General features: G+C 43.7%; 1 protein-coding gene and 1 pseudogene across 1 annotated transcript in view; one reads left to right on the forward strand and one right to left on the reverse strand.

Moving 5' to 3' along the window:
• SCML4 (Scm polycomb group protein like 4) overlaps positions 1 to 21,872 on the forward strand; it is a 121,690-nt gene that overhangs the window by 35,765 nt on the left and 64,053 nt on the right. The gene's annotated exons all lie outside the window — the stretch shown is intronic.
• Positions 19,820 to 20,093, reverse strand: LOC132499770 (U6 snRNA phosphodiesterase 1-like; annotated as a pseudogene).

Below are 21,872 nucleotides of genomic sequence, written 5' to 3' on the forward strand. Positions count from 1 at the left end.
TGTGACCCAGAGATTCCACTCCTAGGTATTTACCTTAGAAAATGAAAACATATGTCCACAAAGGACTTGTACATGAGTGTTTCCAGCAGATCTGTTCAAATACCTTAAAAACAGAAACAATCTAAATGTCTATCAACAGGTGAATAGATTAACAGGTTGTGGTATATTCATATAACAGGATACTATTCAGCAATAAAAATAAATGAATTAATTATATGTGCAAAAATATGTTTATGAACTAAAGAAGCCAGATGCAAAAGAATACATACTGTATAATTCCATTTAAATGAAACTCAAGAACAGACAAAACTAGTCTATGGTGAGAGAAATCAGAATAGTGGTTGGCTTTGGAAGAGTAAGGTTGACTGGAAAGAGGCATAAAGGAACGTTCTGAGGTGACGAAAATGCTCTAAATTTTGACTGGGATATGAATTACATTGTTGTAGGCATTTGTCAAAACTCATTAAACTGTACCTTTAAGACCTGCGCATTTCACTGTATGTAATTGTGTATCAACTAAAACAAATATTTTTATCTGGAAAATGTAAATTTAAGTGGAAAACTTTACTTGCACAAATTAGCTTGAAGGTAAAAAAAATTATGGTTAAATTACAAGAAGGGCTATCAGATTTTCTTCATCTTCCTAGGGGATGTAGGAAGAAAAATACCTTAAATTATAGCAAAAGACTTCTATAGAAATTCATATTCTAGTTAACATACCACCACAGATGGTAAGGTAAAGACAGTATTTCCCCCAAATGAAAGGTCGATGCATACTACTTGTACTGGCCTGGATAGTGTCCCCCCCAGATTTCACATCCATCCAGAATCTTGGAATGTGATATCATTTGGAAATAGGATCTTTGTAGATGAAATTGGTTAAGGTGATGTCTAACTGGATTAGGATGGGCTGTAAATCCAATGACTAGTGTCATTACAACAAGGCCATGTGGAGGTACAGAGACACACAGAGAGGGATGAAGGCCATGTGACCATGGAGTAAAAGACTGTAGTGATGTAATTGCTGGCCAAGGAATGCTAAATATTGCTGGTGGCCACCAGAAGCCAGGAGAGAGGCAAGGGACAGACTCTCAGATTCTCCCTCAGGACCCTAAGGAGGGACTAAACCATGCTTGGCACCTTGATTTCAGACTTCTGGCTCCTGAACTGTGAGAGAGTAAATTTCTGTTGTTCTAAGCCACCAAGATTGTGGTAATTAGTTATGACAGCACTAGGAAACGAATTCACTACTCAACTAGGTTATCAAAGAACAAAGTTTAAGTATTGGAACATTTGTTTGGTACACTCAAGTAGATTTTAATCAATAAAGTAAACAAAATGTGCTCTGAAAAGTGTATATACGCCTTTTCTTGTATAAAACAAATGAGATAAGTGTACGTGCTAACATACTCTTTGGCTACTTCTTATTGTTGTTTTCTAATGGAACAATAAATCCTGGAGACATTTCCCTGTTAGCACACAGAGAGATGCCTGAATGTGCCCCTCTGGGCTGTTCTGGGGCCAGGGAATTAGTCTTTCTAAAGACTGCACCGTGTTCCAGGATATGGATTTCCCATGATTTATTTTGTCAACCCAGCTCAGTTAGATGACAGTTTATTAAATGCCTCATCCTGAGCGCTTCTATTTAAATCTGTTCAATTCAATCCAACATAGTGCAAACCAACTCAGTAAGCATCTGTGGAGAGCACCTTCCTTGTGCCAGCAACTCTGCTGTGATCACATCTTTGGTTTCATCTTAATTGACTACCTCTGCCCCTCAGGTCTCATAGCAAACAAAGATTCTTCTTGAAAATCTATTATGAAATATAATACGAGACTGATAATAAGACCAGAGTAAAAGAGTCTGATGTTTGGAATGCATACAATATTTTTCTTTTCCTATACTGACCTTCTTGTTTTAATAGGCTCTAATGTCCTTACTTAACTGGGCTTCTTAGAATTTGGGATTTGCCCCAGATAGAGAGGTGCAACTCAGCCTATAAAGAAGTGACAAAAGAGATGAAAGCAGAAAGAATGTGAGTCCACCTGAGTCACAGTGAGACAGATGCTCGCCCAGAAGCAGTGAGGAGGAAGCCAATGCCCTGTCCTGTTCAGCTCGTGTTAAGTATTTGTTTGTCCGGTATGATTCCCAGTTATTGGTTCTGTGTTTCACGTGCATGCAGGGGCTTCCTGCCCCATAGAATAAATACCCACTGGCAGTAATACATAGTATCTCACTCAGTTCTTCTTGCTGCTGATGTAAGAAAGCACATTAATTACTGCTTTCCCAGTTTTGAGTTAGACTGGGTCTTAGATTATGAGAATTCTGAGTAATCAATGTTTCTGTTAATAATTTAATTTAAATTCTTGACACAGTGTGGGAGTGGAGATGGGGATCATTGGGGGCCATTTTGGAGGCTGCCTATTATATTCTGGTTCTGACTCGTGCCACATGGAATAATCAATCTCTTCTCCAAGCTAAGGGTCCTCAGTTATTTCAACTGTTCCACAGAGGAAAGTTTCCATATGCCATTTTCCCCTCCTTTTGGATATAATATTTCCTTTAATTTTTGCCCCCAGAAACAAGTGTAAAACTCTAGATGTTCTGCAGACAATGAGGTTGTTTCCTTTGATCTGGACACTATACATAATCTATAATCTTGTGAGCTTTTTAATAAAATAGCCCACACCATAGTCTAAAAAAGACTTGTCGTTAACTAAAATTCCTAGATCTTTTTCACACAGAAAGCCTTCCTGTCAAGTCTCTCCTGTACATCTGTGAAGGAGGATTTTAAGTATTTTGTCTTTTAAAATTTCTATTTGATTGATTTGGTTTACCAGGTTAAAATTTTTTTAATCTTAATTCTGTAACCTGTAGCATTAGCTGTCCCTCCCAGACTTGTGTTATCCACTTTTATTTGATAGGCCTGCTTTCCAAATCTTCATCCACGTCATCAGGGAGAATATAACTTACACTAGAGACCTGTGGCATGCCACTAGGGACAACCTGCAGATCAGTGTTGTCATTAGTTATGCAACTTACAGCCTAGGTGGTATCTCATTAGTTACAATTCTACCCAAAAGTATTATCCTTCTACTCACATGTACTATCTTGATCCATGAAATAATCTTGGGAAATATTGCCAAATACTTTGTGGTAATCAAGACAGCCCGTGGTTATAGCATTCCTGATTTCCAACCTAATCCCTACTTCCCCACCCACCCCCTCGCCCCACCAATAAATCTAGTTAGGTTAACCCTTAAACTTTAAGGGAATTTGCTCTTAGCGAGCCAATGTTCCAATATTAGTGATGGCCACATTCTTTTATAAGAGTTTACCAATTTGTTTAAATATCAGTTCTGTAATGGCTTATTCACATCCAGAATTCAACCTGTTTCAAAAATTGGGATAAAATATGCCCCTCTGCTCTTCTAGTACTTCTCCATTTCCCACGATTTCTCAGAAATTTCCAGCAGCAGCTCTGAGACCGTATGAGTAAACTCCTGCTGCCCTGGAGAAAGGGTTTGTCTGAGTCTGGAGAGACTGAGCTCACTGAAGTGATGAACAGTTACCAATTTTTCTGTCCCGACCCAGGGCAGCCGACCTCTTGCTCACCCTGTGTTCTGCTCCCTCCAGTTTGAGATCCTTCCCCTTCCCGTACTAAACAGGAACAAATAGTCCCCGAGCCTTTTGGCAGCTCACTGTCACCTGCGAACTCTCCAGTCTATTTTAAGCAATAGGCTAATTCCATCCTTGTTATTCTTGCTGTGAAAAATAAAAGTTAACCCAATGGCACATCCCTGTATTCTTTAGTGCTTTTTGTCACTCTCAGCTCCTTCTGTGCTTTGATCTCTGTTGAGACTTCTCTGCCTGCCTCTTGCAGTAAGTTTGCAAGGTTTGTCCCAGACCAGGCAAGGCTGCCACTGCAGAAACTTTTCTGTTTGCATGCTTGTCCTGATGCCCCTTTGTATCTCCAGGGCCTGGCACACGTGCCTTGCACCTAGTAAGTGGTAAGTGTTCAATAAATATTCATATAGGTATGGATTTTCAAAAGGTAAATGTTGAAAGCTAATTAAGAATTGATTTAACTGCTGTTGCACAGCCTCAGGAGACCTCTGAGAAGGGGAGAAGGTGTAGAAAATTATCCAGGAAGCCCCTGTTTGCTGACTGCTAACCCATGGGAGAGAGACCAGGACGAGAGTCATTATTTTTTCCTTTTTTGACCTTTTCTTTCACAACCAAGCAGTAGAAGGCCACAGTTATGTTGTTCTATGCTCCCCTCCCTCCCTTTCTTTTTATGAGTCAATCAAATCCTATTTGCTGAGGATTCACTGTATGCAGGGCCCCAGCAGGTCACATAAGCCTTACCCAGCCCAGGTACAGCAGTAATAACATCCTTGACTTCTCTCAGGTTGTGTGCAAGGCTTCCAGACTTTTCGGTCAGACATTTTAAAATACAACATCTCCCACTCCACCTCCAGCCAGAAACAAAAGCCCTGGGAGATGACACCCCTTGGGTCTCAGTGACTAACATCTTGTTAACCAGGTGCTGGTGGTGAGAGGCTGTGTCTGGCACAAGGCACAGAGCCTCTCTGAGCCATCACCTGTGTAGCTTTGATAGACTCTTCATCCGTGTCATGGGGGTACGTAATAATACTTGTTTTAAAGACTTGTAGTGAGAATTTAACAAAATAATGTACGCACAGTTACCCGCTTCTGTCATCCATTTACTTATTCATCCACTGTTTGTTACCTTGTTGGTCCTGTGAGCTGGGCCCTATGTGTAACCATGTCTACCAGGGACAGCGCCTGCAGCATCAGGGGCACAGGTGTGAGGGAGACGCTGACAAGGGCTGGAGGGACTGGGAATCCCGTGCTCCATGGGTGGGGTGTCCCAAGGGAAGAAGGAGTTGCTCAGGGAAGACCCGCACATGAACTTGGCTGTTGTGCCATGGGCTGGCATGCTTGGTCTGCAGAGGCTTTGCATTTGTGGTTACCAGCCACCCCTCCTTATCTGGACTGAGTGTGTGCTGTGACTGCTTTTCCTTGTTGAGTGACCTGCGAGCGTCACCAGGCTAAGAGCCATCCTGGGAGACGGAGACTGAGAATTTGGCTGTGCTGTGCACACCACAACGTGCCATTGGGGCCCCCCTGGAAGGAGGTGTGTGTGTGTGTGTGTGTGTGTGTGTGTGTGTGTGGTCACGATGGGCTGGGACTTGAGGACACGTGATGACCTGTAGGTACTCTGCTTTCCTTCTGTCCTCCTGAGAGTCTCTGGGGAAGGGATCACTCTGGGTTCATCTTCGTGTCCCCAGTGGGCTCTGCACAGGGCCTGGTACACAGTATTGTGCCCAGAAAATATTTGTTGAATCACTCAAGGGATGACCAAGGGGATAAGAGTCCATTTCTGACCAGTGCTTCCCTTTTGAGGGCCAAGAAGTTGCTTTTTCGTCCCTAGTCTTGTAGTACCGTGAACTCTGGGGCCCCAGGCTGTTTAAGGGTGGCCACTGGGGGACACTGGTCCAAGAAGTAGTGACCAGCCCACCGTGTCCCTGGTGGGATGCTGCTGCAACTGCACTTAACAGGACAACTGGGAAGCCTTTGTGACCCTTGGTGATCAGAAGCAAATTAGGACTACACTTTGTCTTCCTTTTTTACGTTAGGAAAACAAATACGGAAACAAAGAAACAAAAAATACCACAGGGAAAAGTTTCCCAGTACTGTTTGTTCCAGCCCCTCCTTCCCTTCACCCATTCTATTGCCAGACCTGGTGATGGTTTCCATTCCTATTTAAAGACCCTGGGATTCTTCTTTGTGAAATAAGGGGAAGAGTGAACCAGTGCACAGTGACTGCACGTACAGATGGTGGATGGTGACAGTGCAAGGCACCAAGGACCCCTCCAGCCTCACAGCCTTCTAGAGAGCTCTGAGTCCCCCAGATGCCAGGATGTCCATAGCAGCTTCACTCCCATGAGGAGGGTATAATCTAGCGGGAAGACAGGACTAGTGTGATGCTCTGCAGGTGGAGATGAGGAGTGTGGCATTCTCTGGATGCATTTGGGTGTATTTCTTTAATAATAATAAGATTAGGACGGGCTCTTGTGGGCATTTTCTTATCGGATTCTCAAGGCAGCCTGGTGATGTGACCCTGGCAAGTACTGGTGTCTCTGTTTGACAGGTCAGGACACTGAAGCCCAAGCGTCACACTGCTTTTCTAGTTACTTCCCACTTCAGTTCAAAACCGTCTCTCCTGATCCTTGCTCGCTGGGCCCTGACCACCAGCTCCTCCTACTGGCCCCTCGATCAAAGAAACACGGCCCTTGTATACTGGGGAAGCAAAGCTTTCCACCCCCAAACACAGAGGACCAAAATCATTTTCAAGATAAGCATGCACGTGCTGTTGTTGTCTTTCACCTCTAACATACATCTCTCCTTGACTTGCAAAGAGGTGAGGGCATTGGTTCCTGGGTTATTTTCATATTTGTTTTCTGTTGACTGCTGTATCCTGCCTATGTGGAGCCAATGTGTATATCTTTCTTAGACAGTCCAAGGTGTGTATCTTTCTTAGACAGTGAGTTCTTCCAGGGCAAACGTTCAGTTGCTAAGTCTCATTGCAGACCACTAACAGTGTCTTGGATACTTCAGTGTTTTACAAAGAGTATCATAATGCAGATAGCATAGTTTCACATTTCTGTGCCTGAAAATTTTTGTGAAAATGTTTGTGCTGAAAAGGATGCTGTCTAAAACATCCCTGTGTGAAATCCTTGAGGAATTCACAACCCCCAGGACTGCTGAATGGATTCCCATTCCGTGAGGCATTGATTTAGAGAGTTGTGATTTGTCTTACTGTTAAAGCTTTAAGAATTTTTCTTAGCAAAGTATTTTAAAGGAATCTAGGTCTACAGTTCGGTTATATGCTAAAACATTGTCTTGAAAAGAAAGTTTGCTCTGTTGATAAAGACTGAACTAGAAACAGCCAAAACACCAAACCACCAGTGCTTTCTCAAAACTAAATGTAAAGTATAAATAGAGAACAAAACAGGAAATGGTGGTTTTCAAAAAAAGAAATAGTTGTAGTTGCCCTAAAAAGTGCCTTTCCCTACACTGTGGACTGAGTTCAGAGACCGAGTGACGGAAGGTCACTGGCTCCACCTCCCAGCAGAGACAGTGTCTTCCAGCACACGCTGCCTTACTGCTGCCTGCAACGGCTCTTTATTAATCTTTCAAAAATCTTTGGATCAGTCTGTATGTCACAGGCACTGGCCGAATAACTGTGCCCCTGAATCCGTCCAGTCACCGCGTGCTCAGTGAGTTGACTGGGTTGCCTGAGACCCCCTAAGCTTTCCCTTAGTATCAGTGTCACCTCTTTACATCCTATAGGGATGTGGAGGTGTGTCTTGAAGGGTTGGGCTTCCCTCCTGTCCCCCTGACCAGCTCCATTGCCAGCTCCTGGCATGCCACCCAGGGCTGACCCTGGGAGGCAGCTGTAGGGATCTGTGCAGAGGACCCTGGGGTGGAATCTGAGTTCTGCCCACTAATGGGTGATCTCATGCAACCTCTCTGGGTCATAGCTCCACATCTGTAAATCCAAGGACAGTAATACTTACCTTAGAGAATCATGAAAGTGAATAGAGATGAAGTAGGTGAAGGCCCGTCTTGGGATCACGTGGGGCACTGTGTCTTGCTGGGGTGGCCTTGTTGTAGGAAAGTGGCTACTGTGGGGTAGAGTCCTGAGCTTGCTGGTGGCAAGTGCCCTGGGCTGGATCCAGCTGCCTCTGTGCTGGGGAGGCGAGGGAGTCCTGGAAGAGGGGCTGGGCTGTGATCCTCCACTCATCGTTTATTCAATAAATATTTGTTAAGTCCCTAAGTTGTACTAGATGCTAAATTAGATGGGATATGTTGATCAAGATACAGCGCCTCCTTCAAGGAGCTCAGATATATTAGGAGACACAGACAAGGATGCAAATAAATGGAATGACATGTTTGTGGTGTCGTGATAGAAATTGTCAGTCACAGACACTGGGGAGATGTAGAACAGAAACATCCTATCCAGACAGAGCTGTATGGGAGGAGTCTCTAGAAAGCCACCTTCTTGAGGAAAGTGATTCCTTTTTATCTAGCCAAGGGGAAAGGCCTCACATTTCAGGGAGAAGCTGTTGGCTTTTGGGGAAAGGATAGATCTCTCTCTTGAAAAGCTGGGCAAAGATCAAGTAACGGCACTTCTCTGACTCCGACCTTAGAGGAAACTGTGAGTGAGGGCACCACCTTAGAGGCTTCTGAGGAGACTTGTTGTGATTCAACTCACTCACCTTGAGTTCTCCTTCTACCCTTCAGTCAGACTGGAAGCGGATCGGTTTCACCACTGTGTTCAAGCCCATGAAAGCCGCCTGAAATGAGCTAGGAGTAGGTAATAGGGCAAAATTCCAGGGCTGCATCAGGGGACCCCCTTCAGTTTGGATGTCCTCTCGGTTCAGTAGCAAAGGGGAGGGTGCCCAGGGCCCCTCGGGGAGTGCCAGCCTGCAAGGACCTGTGGAGGGTGAGGTGGAGAGAGGTTAGCAGGCCCCATGCTCTGACTTCCCCTTGGTTGTTCTGCGGCCCCAAGAATCTCAGCCCCACAGACCTCTTCTCTCTGAGCATCCTGGACCCTTTGGTCCTCATCCTAAGGGTACAAGCTGCCTCAGAACCGTCCTCCTGCCATATCGTGTACAAATATCTCTTCTCCCCTCCTCGGTGCTTAGCTTCTTGAAGGCTGGAGGGGAGTATGGGGACCGGCTCAGCCTTGGCACCCTGGGGATGGCACGTCTCCATGTAGGCCACCAGGCAAGGCTCAACGAAGCTGACGTGAGTCTTGGCAGAGCCCCTGTGATGCTCCCAGACCACGAGCGTGTAGGAGGCCTGTGAGGAGCTGCTAGCGGGCCGCTTGCCTCTCACCTCCCGATCTGCCCAGGGGCCATCGTGGGACAGTCTCCCACTGCCCGCTGGGCGAGGCCTTCGCCTGGCTCTCCCTGAGGGTGCAGCTGCAGCCTCCAAAACTGCTTCCTGCAGCGTGAGGGCTCCTCGGCAACAGGGTGCAGTCATGTGGCCCTTTTTGTTTCTGTGTTGTCCTGTGGGACAAGGGACACGGGGGCGTTGCTGCTCTTCTCGCTGGTGCTTCAATGTAAAGTGAGAAACCGTCTGGATTGAACGAGGGCTTGTTGTCTTCTTACTGGAGGTATCTGTCAGCTTTGTTCTTCAGGGAGTTTAGAGATAAACCCTGCACAGATTAGAGGGGGGCCGGGAGGGTTTGAGTGGTCTTTATCTCTCTGCCTGTTAGGAACAGAGCCAGGACTAGAGGCTAGCGCCCTAAATCTGGGGTCATTTCCACTAGCGCCTGATACTATGCCTTATGGCCTATGAATGCCCGTTGAAACAATTGTTGGTCCAGTCAGTCAGGTCATTGGGGTTATTAGTTGTCCTGGTCAGTACAAATGCACACAGCCATGGCACCCAATGAGCGTAGCACCCACATATCGGCTTGTGATTCGTGGTCCTTGCAGGGTCCAGAGCACCTGCCCCATCCTACCCCGTACATGCTACTGCAGATGGCCCTGGCTGATCAATGGCTGCGGATGGTAGAGCCACTCATCCATTCTTCTCTGGAGTAAGAGATTGTGGATGAGCTCATTTATTTGTTTGTTATTTTTAGTTTTGAATAGACACAAAATACAAAAGGTAGAAAACAGTATGCAGAGAAAAATCCCCATTCTCCCACCGCCAACCTCCAAGAGATGAATGCTACCATTTTTAAACCCTTCCTGAGGTGTTTTATGCATATGTAAGTGGATATATGTGTGAGTGTATGTATTTGTATGTGTCTCTTCCTCACCCACCATATGGTAGCATGCCATCCATGCTACGATGTAAACTTAAACATTGATCTTGAAAGTCAGCTGCTCTTATTTTTCTTAGCCACGATTCTGCTGACCACAGCAATGGCAGAAAGCATTCTATCTCCTCCCTCCTCCAGGTTCCTGCTCACAACCCATGGGTTTGCATGTGTGCAGAGCTCCAGGTGTGGCCACAGAGAGACAGACTCCATTCTTGGAGGTGGCAGGAAAGATGGGAACTTCCCAAAGGAGCCTTTCTTACAAAGTTCTGCCCGGTCATGGACTGACCTGCCTTTCCATGTCCGTCTGTCGGGGTCTAACTAGGAAACCTCTTTAGTATTTTTAAGGTGCTGGGCATGTAATGCAGGGAAGTGGTGGCACAGTGATGGAAGAGCCAACACAGGAGGCTGGACCATTAGCCACGGTCCCTGGAGGTGAGCCACTGTCGGCTAGAGGGGCAGAGGGACGAGGTGGTGTGGCAGGAGGCAGGCCCAGGCCACCCAGCAGAGCGTGGTACCACGTGGGCCTGCCCGGCGGGAGCTAGAGCCTCAGAGGAGAGGCAGCTCCTGGCGGAGACCCAGCAAAGCAGAGGCAGTGGGTGACAGAGCCCTGGCTTCACCCACGCCAACAGCCACCTCCAAACTCAGACCGGCACTTCCCATTGAGCAAATGCAGCCAGCAGCCAGCTGTCATGGCAAGCTTGGCAAACAGCTTTGGGGACCAGGCCCCTGGTGTAGAGAACTGCTGCGCGGTATAGGGGGCGGAGCTGAGGGAGGCTGCCCAGGACTGGCCCATGGAATCTCCCGAGGGCTGCCTTCTCTAAGGACATCACCCGAGGGGGGAGGCCTGTCAGTGTGGGGGACTGGATTTTTTAAAAAGGGGTGAACACTTGAAACAAGGAAGTGGCAGCCAGTCCCTCTGGGGTCTGGCCTCTGCTTTCCCTTGTCCTCTGAAGTTTACCTCCTGAGGAGCAGCTCTAGGCCAGATGGCGGTGCTGGAGTTAGAAGCAGCTTTCTCTTCTTCCTGTGCCAGCTGAGGGTACTGGCAGGACCCAGAAAACAGCTGATTGAGGGTACCGCCGAGCAGCTGCCCAGCCAGTAAATAATTCATACCTCTGTGGTGTGCTTGTCTCTCATTCTTTCAAATGTTCTAACATTTTTCCAAACCCTGCAGATTGGAACGGGTGTTTTCCCCACTTCGAGGCTCATAGTCTCTGCTCTTCCTTCATGTATCTTTCCTCCTTCCCCTTAAATATATGAATTTTGGCTCTCTATCACCCTGGCTGCTGCACCCTTCCTTGATGCAGGGAAGGTTGCAGAATCAGGGAGGGAGGGGCTTTTATAAATTCAGCCAGGGGTGGAGTGGATGTGACAGGCTTTAGAATCTACCCTCTCAGCCGACGGCCAGTTACAAGGAGGCGGGAAGCCCTTGCACCTACCCAGCAGCAGAGCTGGGAGTTCTGTGCAGGATTTGCCTGCATCTTGAAGTCTCCACACACTTACTATGCACATCTAGAAGCTTCATCTCTGGGGACTGAGGGGGTAAGTCTGCACGTTAGAACCCCTCTAAAGACACTGAGCAGATTCATCGCCTTCAGCGTTCTCTTGAACCCACTTTCTACCTGGTTATTATGTGGCACAACTGGGGCTTGTTCCTGGGTCAGTTGCTATTTTTCCAGAATAAGCTGGCTTATTTATAATTTCTTTGTACTCATCCATGTGTATTTAGACGTGGAAAGACAAGGGCATATCAGTATGCAATCAGTGGATAAATAAATTATATTTTATTCTATTCTCCCTTCTATTGTATTAAAACAATTACAAATAAGAGTTTGGGGCCCCTTAGCTTAGTCTCCTGAGTATCATAAAGAATTCATAGCCTTTCACAAACAGTTATTTCAATTCACTCTATTACCATTGTTATTATTATGGTTGATTCATAAATTGTTACAACTTGCTTCTTTGTCCTCTTAGCACCACCCCTGATATTCTTTAAGTCATCCTTGTCTGGTAATAATAAGATGTTCCAAGCTAATTCTGGCCTTTCTCTGTCCCCAAGATACAGAATTAGCTACCTCTCAGGAGCCTTGGTTTTTATTTCCAGTGGAAAACAGTAGCAGAGAACAGAAAGCGAGTGCCAGGAGTGAGTACACATGAGTGTTGGTTTTGGCTTCTGTGGGCCCAATTTTTGTGACAGAATTGGGGAAAAATATATATTAAGGGAATTCTTTTTCTCCATTCAACAGATTATATTGCTGTCCCTCTTCTTATGGTATGAAGCTCTCATTGACCAGCAAAGTGTTCTATTACGTTCGTATATTTCTAGCCAAAATGAAAACATATGAAAGCCGGGAGCCTCGGTGAGATGGCGGGACTCCAAGGCGACTGGTATTGCCACAGGTGCTAGGTGCACTCTGTGGGGGCAACATTGCACCAGGTGCTGTGAAGAGCATAGTGACAAATGAAGGAAACACGGCCCCGGGCCTCCAGGGGTGGGCAGAAATCACTTACGTGCTTGCAATGAGAAAACTATATAAACCATCATTTAATCAGTGCCTGCTGAAACTGGCGGCACAGGCAATAGGTGGTGAAGGAGTTGAGAGAAGGGAGAGATCCGTGTGTGGAGAAAGGAAGGACCCTGAAGCAGGAGGGCTTACGTCACCTTGGAGAGTGGTTGAATTCTAGATAGATGCCAAGGCACATCCTGATTGCTTGAAACTACCTCACATACAGACCTAAGCAGCCTGGGGAGCCATGGGTATTAGGGTACGTAGGAGGCTGCTGGCAAAAGAATGATGCTAGAGACTCTGGCTTATGGTGAATGCAACATGGTGCCCCCAGAACGAGAGAAAATAAGATTCCGGTTGTACTTTTTTTTTTTTAATTAATTTTTATTGGAGTACAGTTGCTTTACCATGTTGTGTCAGTTTCTGCTGTACAACAAAGTGAATCAGTTATATGCATACATATAGCCCCTCTTTTTTAGATTTCCTTCCCGTTTAGGTCACCACAAGAGCATTGAGTAGAGTTCCCTGTGCTGTACCGTAGATTCTCATTAGTTATCTATTTTATATATAGTAGTGTATATATGTCCATCCCAATCTCCCAATTCATCCCCCCCTCCCCTTCCCCGCATGTGTCCACGTGTCCGTCCTCTACGTCTGCCTTTCTATTCCTGCCCTGCAAATAGGTTTATCTGTACCATTTTTCTAGGTTCCACATATAAGCAATATTATACGATATTTGTTTTTCTCTTTCTGACTTACTTCACTCTGTATGACAGTCCCTACGTCTATCCACGTCTCTGCAAATGGCACTATTTTGTTCTTTTTTATGGCTGAGTAATATTTTATTCTATATATGTACCACATCTTCTTTATCCATTCCTCTGTTGATGGACACTTAGGTTGCTTCCATGTCCTGGCTATTGTAAATAGAGCTGCAATGGATGTTGTGGTCATGTATCTTTTTGAATTATGGTTTGCTCAGGGTATATGCCCAGTAGTGGGATTACTGGGTCATATGGTAATTCTATTTTTAGTTTTTTGAGGAACCTCCATACTGCTCTCCATAGTGGCTGTACCAATTTACATTCCCACCAACAGTGTAGGAGGGTTCCCTTTTCTCCACATCCTCTCTAACATTTACTGTTTGTAGATTTTTTCATGATGGCCATTCTGACTAGTGTGAGGTGATACCTCGTTGTAGTTTTCATTTGCATTTCTCTAACAGTTAGTGACGTTGAGCATCTTTTCATGTGTTTGTTGATATCTGTATGTCTTCTTTGGAGAAATGTCTATTTAGGTCTTCCACCTATTTTTTCATTGGGTTTTTTGTTTTTTTGATATTGAGCTGCATGAGCTGTTTGTATATTTTGGAGATTAATCCCTTCATTTGCAAATATTTTCTCCTATTCTGAGGGTTGTCTTCTGGTTGTACTTTTAAAATGACAGTGAGAAAGAGCATGACTGACACCAAGGTCAGAAACCCATCCCATGCAGTTAATAGAAGGAAATAATCTCGAGTCCATTAGGAGGATAGAGAGCCTTGTAACTACCTCATCTCAATGCTTTTAGAAACAACAGAAAGCCATTGGCCCTGCTTCCGGTCTGGCTGGCCCATCCCTTCTCCATGCACCACCAAACATCCCTGAACGTACCTGCTGTATCGCCAGCTCTGTGTGTTTAGCTTGCTCTGCTTGGAAAATCCTAGCTCTGATGTCACCTTTTTGTGCTTCTCCTGCATCCACTCTTTCCAACCCTTTTAAAAGAAATGATTTCTTTTCTCCTTGATGTTCTCATAGCATTTCATAGGAAACGTTTGTTATACCATCTACCTCACATATTATTATTGCCTCCTTACTTGTCTGCTTCTCCATAGTGCATATCTTAGGGAGATGTGTTTTATTTATTCTTGTCTGTAATCCAAGTGTCTGTGCACAATACTTGACACTCACTTCATATTCAACAGATATTTCTTGGATGTATTAATAAATGAAACAGTGAATGAATGAATGGATACATGAACACATGCCTCAGGATTGAATTAGGTGACTCAATGGCCCCATGGGACTGGTGTATGCTTTGAATTTGGTAATTCCTTGTTCTTTACCTTGATGAAGTACCATTAGCCAGGATCTTGATTTATGTGTATTAGATCTGCAAGGCAAGCAGGTAAACTGTCATCCCCAAATTCATAGACTAGATCTTAGTTTCTCTTGGTTTCAGCTATAATATTTCTAGCCAAGCCTTTTTTTGATAAGAAGAGGGAGACTTTGAAAACCAGCAGCAAATCACTTGATTTAATACGTTGTCAGGATTTGACAACCACTTAAAGGTTATAACTTGGAGATTCAGAGACGTGAATGTTAGGTTGTTCTAAAGACAGAACCTTTTAATGCTTACTAATGCTCTTTGCTCTAGGATGGCTTCTAATTCTGAAGTGAACTGAGGCAGTCTGTATTTACCGAAGTCCGCAACTGAAAGCAGAGAAATTCAGAGGTATCATATATACTTCAGGATTTTGACAGTTCTCAAATGATTTATATAGTTGGATGTATCAAATTATATGCCCATGGCTAGGATGTCCTTGGACAGCACTTGAGGTCTTTTGAAGGTCTTTGGAGATGAGTGGAAATCTTTGGGGGAAGGGCAGTAACCCAGCTGCCAACTGGGTGGAAGTGCCTGCAGGGAGGTGGTATCAAGGCCAGTAAACACAGTGAGCTGGTTCTCTCAGGAGCCCAGCAAAGCACCCCTGTCCACCATCTGTTTATGAACATTCTTAGCTCTGAAACAACTTTCTCTGTATTATTGGTTATAAAGTCTTTTGCCTTTTCATTACAATTTATTTGAGATGTTAAAGCAGTGGCCAGTGAAGTTCTGTGGCTTAGGAGCCAAAACCATTAGAAAACAAGAAAACGAAAGGCCATCTAAAGAAGCACACATTTCCAATAGAAACTTCCGGAGAATGAGAATTATTCACTCATTGTTTATTTTCCCTTTATACTATTTTTCTGCCCATGGTTTAAAAATTCAAATAATGCAAAATGGTACAAAGAAGAAAACAAAATCATCTTTCAATATTTTTCTGCCCAGAGCAACTACCATCAGCCTTTTTGATGATTATCTTTCTCAGACTTCTTTCTATGCCTAAACACATGCAGATTTATCTCTATCTGTATATGTAAAAGAGATATGAATAGAATCATACTATAAATGCTATTTTGCAATCTTCATAAATGCATGTATATAGGTATGTATGTATATACACACAAATGACAGAGTATTCCATTTTATGAATGTGAAATAATTTATTAAACGAAGGCTGCTTTGAGAGGGGCCTTTTGATTGCTTTCAGTGTTTTACTATCATAAACAATGTTTGAAGAATATCCTTGGCCATCTATCTTTGTGTTCTTCCCAGATTATCTTCTTAGGATAAATCCTTAGGAGTGATAGAGCTAGATTAGGAAGTGTGCACGTATAAAGCTTGTAAGTGATTTTCAAATTGTCCTCAAGAAAATTTAACCAATTTCTACTTCTACCAACAGTAAATGGGAATTTCCTCTACCCCCTTGCCAACATGGAGTATTATCAGGGTTATTCACATTTATCAATCTGATAAGTGTCAAATGATATCTCAGTTTACCTTTTGGAAGGTTACCGGTGAAGCTTAGAATCTTTTCTTGTAATAATTGATCATTTATTTCTCTCCTCTCTCTTTCCTCCCTCCCTTCCTTCCTTCCTTTTCTTTCTTCTTTTTTTTTCTTGCCTTCTCGAACGCACCCCCTGCCTTTTGTGAGTTGTCTGTGTCCTTTGCCCATTTTTCTATTGGAGTGTTAATTTTTATTTTAGTAATTTGAAGGAGTTCTTTGTATTAACCTTCTGTGGGTTCCGTATGTAGCAAATGGTTTCCTCAGAGTTTCATTTATTTTCAACCTTATTCACGATTGTACTTTTGCTGTATGAAAGCATTCGTGGTCATGTCCATCAGTCTTTCCATGTCCACTTCCTGAGTTTTCCATCATACTTAGAAAGTCCATTCCCATCCCAAGAGTATAAAAATGTTGACTTATATTGTCTCCGGCACTTCTTAACGTGTCTTTTATTTTTGTATATTTTAGCCTTAGATATCTCTAGGATTTATTTTGCTGACGTATAGTTAAAATTTTATTGATTTCTAAGTGCCAGTTGTCCACAAATTATTTATTGAGCAGTCTGCATTGATATGAAATGATCCTAAATTTCAAACAAATGGAAACTTAATATACGTTTAATTTCTGGACTAACTTTTCCATTAATCCGATCGCTTATTTCTGTACCATAATACTGCCATTGTTATAGTTTTATAACATATTTTAAGAACCAGAAGGGCAAGTCTGTCCTGCTGGCCTTTGTTTTGTCTTTCTTGTCTTAAAATCAGTTTGGCTTTTTAATGTGATTACACTTAATTTATAGAATAATTTAGGTTAAAATTATACTCTTGAAATATCCATCTGTCCAATGATAGATTAATCTTTCAATTTATTCACCTTATTTTTAAGGCATAAGTAGAATTTCAAAAACTATTATTTTCTTCATGTGACTCCTTCCACTTCTTATTAAGTCTATATGAAGAGCAGAGAAGGGTCTGAAATTTTATCCTCTGCAAGCAGACAGGTTAGCCCACCCAGGTGTTATGGATGCTGGCAGAAGAAAGGTGGCTGCTAGATCAGAGGCACAGCAGGTGGTATAACTTTCATGTTCTCATCTGCTTCTCTTGTCCAAGTTCCAATGTGGATGCTTTACATGCAGTAGCCACAGCTGAGGAACTCTAAGCTTAGGGAACCCTAATGAGAACTCAGGGTAAGTTTCCTTGAGCTAATTGATGAAGAATGAGGGGAGTAAGCCAGAGCAGGAGGAAAGAGCATTGTAGGCAAAGGCCCTGTGATGGGAGAAAATGTGGCAACGATAAATATCTGGAAAAATGGCCACCATAGTGATTCCATTATCTTCTGGCTAATGGAGCTGAGGACAGCTAGCCTGTTTATTTTTCCTATTGTAAATGATCTGTTTGTTCTGCCTAAATGCTTATAGATTTTTCCCTTTGCTGTTGAGTGTATTTTTTTTAGGATTTTGTTTGTTGTTGTTGTTCTTTTTTTTTTGCGGTACGCGGGCCTCTCACTGTTGTGGCCTCTCCCGTTGCGGAGCACAGGCTCCGGACGCGCAGGCTCAGTGGCCATAGCTCATGGGCCCAGCCGCTCCGCGTCATGTGGGATCTTCCCGGACCGGGGCACGAACCCGCGTCCCCTGCATCGCAGGCGCAGCATCGGCAGGCGGACGCCCAACCACTGCACCACCAGGGAAGCCCGTTGTTGCTCGTTCTTAAAGGAAGTTTCTTAAGACACAGAGAGGCTCTTTATGCTTGATGACAGCCTCTTAATATATCTTTGAGTATTTTACTTTGCTATTAGTTTTGACCTTTTCCTTAAATATTTGATAAATTGTGATTGTCTATCATCCATAATTTTGTTTTCCCTAAAAAATTTCGATCTCTTTTGTTTCCATTGCAGGCCAAGATTGGGACCTTTCTTTATTTTCAGTATTGATCTTTGCTATTTTTACTTTTTGTTGTTGTTGTTCATGTCTTAGTTTGGGAAAGGGAGACTTTGGGGACCCTGCAGTTTTGCCACCATCTTTTCCAAAGTGTTTGAATCTTGGGTTTTTTGTTTGTTTTTTTTACCCACAATAAATGTGTATTTATTTATAAATTTCATACATGTGCTACACTGCAAAATTATGTGTTATAAAATGTACACTTGGAACAACAGAAATTTTAAAAGATGAGATAAAGAGAAATACATAAAAAGGTTTTAATACTTTTCTCTCTAATGGACCATCTTGATCCCTTCCGTAGGCACATACATCCCACTTTCAAGACACTACCCTAGAGATAAAGGCTGTCAAATGTGGTGCCTATTTCCCCAGCCTTTTCTCAGTGCATGTACTAACATATATATCTTATTTGTTAAAAACGTTGAGGGCATGGCAGTTCTTCGATTGGCTTTCTCCATATAACACCACATGTTGGACAGCCTTCCTCTCATTACATAAATCAAGCTCATGATTACAGCTCCACAGTAACCCATAATCAGAAACAGTTCATTTCTTTAATCAGACACTTATTAGACATTTAGAATCTCCTGATAGACATTTAGAATGCTCCTAATTGTTCATAAAGACAAAGAACACAACAAGGACCACCACTGTGTGTTCACAGATTATTCATTTTTTTTAACCAAACATGTGACTAGAGCTGCATGGTTAATAGTCTGCTCACACCTAATAAGTTACTCGATTTGCCCAAGTGCCCTATGGAGTAGGCAGTATAGAGAATCCTTCTCATTCTGTGGATGGGGAAATGGAGGTTCCAAGAGACTACCTGATCTAACACAAAATAATAAGAGCCACTACGTTCTCCGTGTATCGTGCTAAGAACTTGATATAGATTATCTGATTTAATCTTCACAAAAGTCCTAGAGGATAGGTATTACTACTATCCCCATTTTAGAGATGAGGAAACTGAGGCTCTGAGAAGTCAGCAACTTACTAAAGGGCACACAGAGTAGTGGGTAGTGGAGTGAGGTCAGACTCTGCAGCCTGGATATTTTCTGCCTGCCACTCACTCATTAGGGCTAGGGTGGGGTGGGATTGGAGGCCAGCACACCTACAGCCCTCTTCGAAATAAAGTACCAGCTACAGCTGCAGTCTGGGATGGCCTTGACACTCTGCCCTAGACCCTCCCTTGGTCACATCCTCATGAGCAGGGAGAACATTATACGCAGGGTTAGTAAAAAATATTTCAGGCAACGAATTCAAAACTGAACTGTACAGCACAGGGAACTCTGCTCAATATTATGTAACAACCTAAATGGGAAAAGAATTTGAAAAAGAATAGATACATGTATATGTATAACTGAATCACTTTGCTGTACACCTGAAACTATCACAACATTGTTAATCAACTACACCCCAATATAAAAATAAAACCCAGAGGGCCTCCCTGGTGGCGCAAGTGGTTGAGAGTCCGCCTGCCGATGCAGGGGATAGGGGTTCGTGCCCCGGTCTGGGAGGATCCCATATGCCGCGGAGCGGCTGGGCCCGTGAGCCATGGCCGCTGAGCCTGCGCGTCCGGAGCCTGCGCGTCCGGAGCCTGTGCTCCGCAACGGGGGAGGCCACAACAGTGAGAGGCCCGCATACCGCAAAAAAAAAACAAAAACAAAAACAAAAAAAACCCAGAAAACCTGAAACGAAGTTAACAGAAAAATCCCCTGGTTCTTGAAACTTGTTCTCTCTCTGTTGAGTTAATCTCTGTCCCACCACCAATGTCAAAGGTTTCTGGCTTCTTCCTCCTGGGTGGGGCCAGCTTCCTCCCATAAGGGGCACCTGTCAGTGTCAGCCACGTGCTTCTCACGCATTACTCACATGGTACGTAGACATGGGCGGCCCAGTTGCCCCGCTCGTGGGGAAAGGTGAGCACCCGGCTCCCGTGTTTTGCGCTACCATCTGCAGGCCACTCCTCGGTGCCTGGGAACATGTCCAGTACACTGTCGGGTACTGGCAACTTCTGGCTGGGAAGGGGGCTCTGGCCCCGACTGCGGCCTCCAGTCCCCGGCTGGCCCCGGGCCCCCGGCCTCAGCCTCAGCCTCGGAGCCACTGCTGCCGTAACCCACCCGGAGTGCCACACTCATGGGGGACCCCCTCCACTATAGCACAGCCTGCCTGCCAGCGGTTGAACCACACCAGGAATTCCTCTGCGCAGGAAGTTGGATCTGTTATTGAAAGAATCATTTTGTAGATGCTTTCCCCCAACTCTCTAAAATTATTCCAAGAAGACATTTTGAGACTCCCCCATGGTTAAAATAGACTATTCAGTTTTTAACAGCTTTCTGTCCCATTACTTAAAATTGGATTTATTTTTGTGTTAAAATGGTATATATTTGTAACAAGGAATTGGGGAACAGCATCTTCTTGATTGATGGATGAAATACATAATCATTCAGGTATGGTGAATTGAGGAGACTGTGGGAAGATTCCCTATCTCCAAGTATCTCCCCAACTACTAACCAGTACTTAGTATTCCATTAAAAATACTTCACTGTTGTTCTATTAGCATGAAGTCCGTTGATCAGATTTAGTTATCTGGAAAGGTCCTTCATACTCCTGCGATGGATGTGCTTCTATAGAAGGGAGTGGAAAGTAGCACGAGTCCTGTTTTTTCCTCCCGCCGGGGAGAGGGAAGTAGAACAAAAGAATCCAGTTTAAAAGATGACTATTTTTCCTAGGAAATTATTTCTGGCATATTAGAAATTTGGGGATACTTAAGTGTAATTTTGAGTGATACAAATTCTTAGGATAATGTGCTCATTAGTTTGTTACTCTTCCTTTTTAAAAAAAATAATTAATTAATTAATTTATGGCTGTGTTGGGTCTTCGTTTCTGTGCGAGGGCTTTCTCTAGTTGTGGCAAGCGGGGGCCACTCTTCATCGCGGTGCGTGGGCCTCTCACTATCGCGGCCTCTCTTGTTGCGGAGCACAGGCTCCAGACGCGCAGGCTCAGTAATTGTGGCTCACAGGCCCAGTTGCTTTGCGGCATGTGGGATCTTCCCAGACCAGGGCTCGAACCCGTGTCCCCTGCATTGGCAGGCAGATTCTCAACCACTGCGCCACCAGGGAAGCCCTGTTACCCTTCCTTTACTCTTCAAAACCTGTTCAACAAGAAGAGTTTTGTGAGGGAGTGTCTCAGTTAGCAGAGTATCCCAACTCACGAGGGAAGGAGTGCTGCTAATTGAACCTTCCAGAGGACTCACATTTTCATGAGAGGAAAGAAATTCAGTGCCTTCTCTGATTGTGGATTTTCTCTTGTTGACTTTTGATCTTGATGTTATTAAATACATTGCTGACCTCCTCACTAGAGGAAAGTAGAAAGGCAGAGAAACTTGTCCTAGACTAAGAAAATTCCTGTTTCCAAAATCTGTAAAGATAAACTAATTATGAAGAAGCAGAAACTTGATCATGGTAGTTCAAAATGGGATTCAGATAAAGTTTCACATAGCAAAAACCTTACTGAATAATTTTTGTGGTTTTTCAATGTTTTTAAAAGCCTCTCTTTTGAAAATGAATATTTGGGTATTCGTTGGCACTGTGGAGCAGAGATACTAAGTCTAGAAATAGTCTAGATGTTTACATATTTGTTTATATATGGGTTTATCTGCATTGATCATAATTCCTTGACTCTAAGATGTCTTTAAATATATCACATGTCATTATTTCATATACCACTAAGAAAGAAAAAATGCTCCCTATGGAATTCTGACATGCTTACAGTGCTTTAGGGTGCATCCTGATTTCAAAGATGTTAATATGTGAGAAAATATGCATCATAGAATTGATGAGGTATAGTATTTTTCTTAAACTGACAAAAACAGAAAATTGATATCCTTAATAACTTGTCCATCTATCTGAAATATT

Source organism: Mesoplodon densirostris, chromosome 12, assembly GCF_025265405.1.
Source record: "Mesoplodon densirostris isolate mMesDen1 chromosome 12, mMesDen1 primary haplotype, whole genome shotgun sequence".
In the NCBI taxonomy this organism is placed as follows: Eukaryota; Metazoa; Chordata; class Mammalia; order Artiodactyla; family Ziphiidae; genus Mesoplodon; species Mesoplodon densirostris.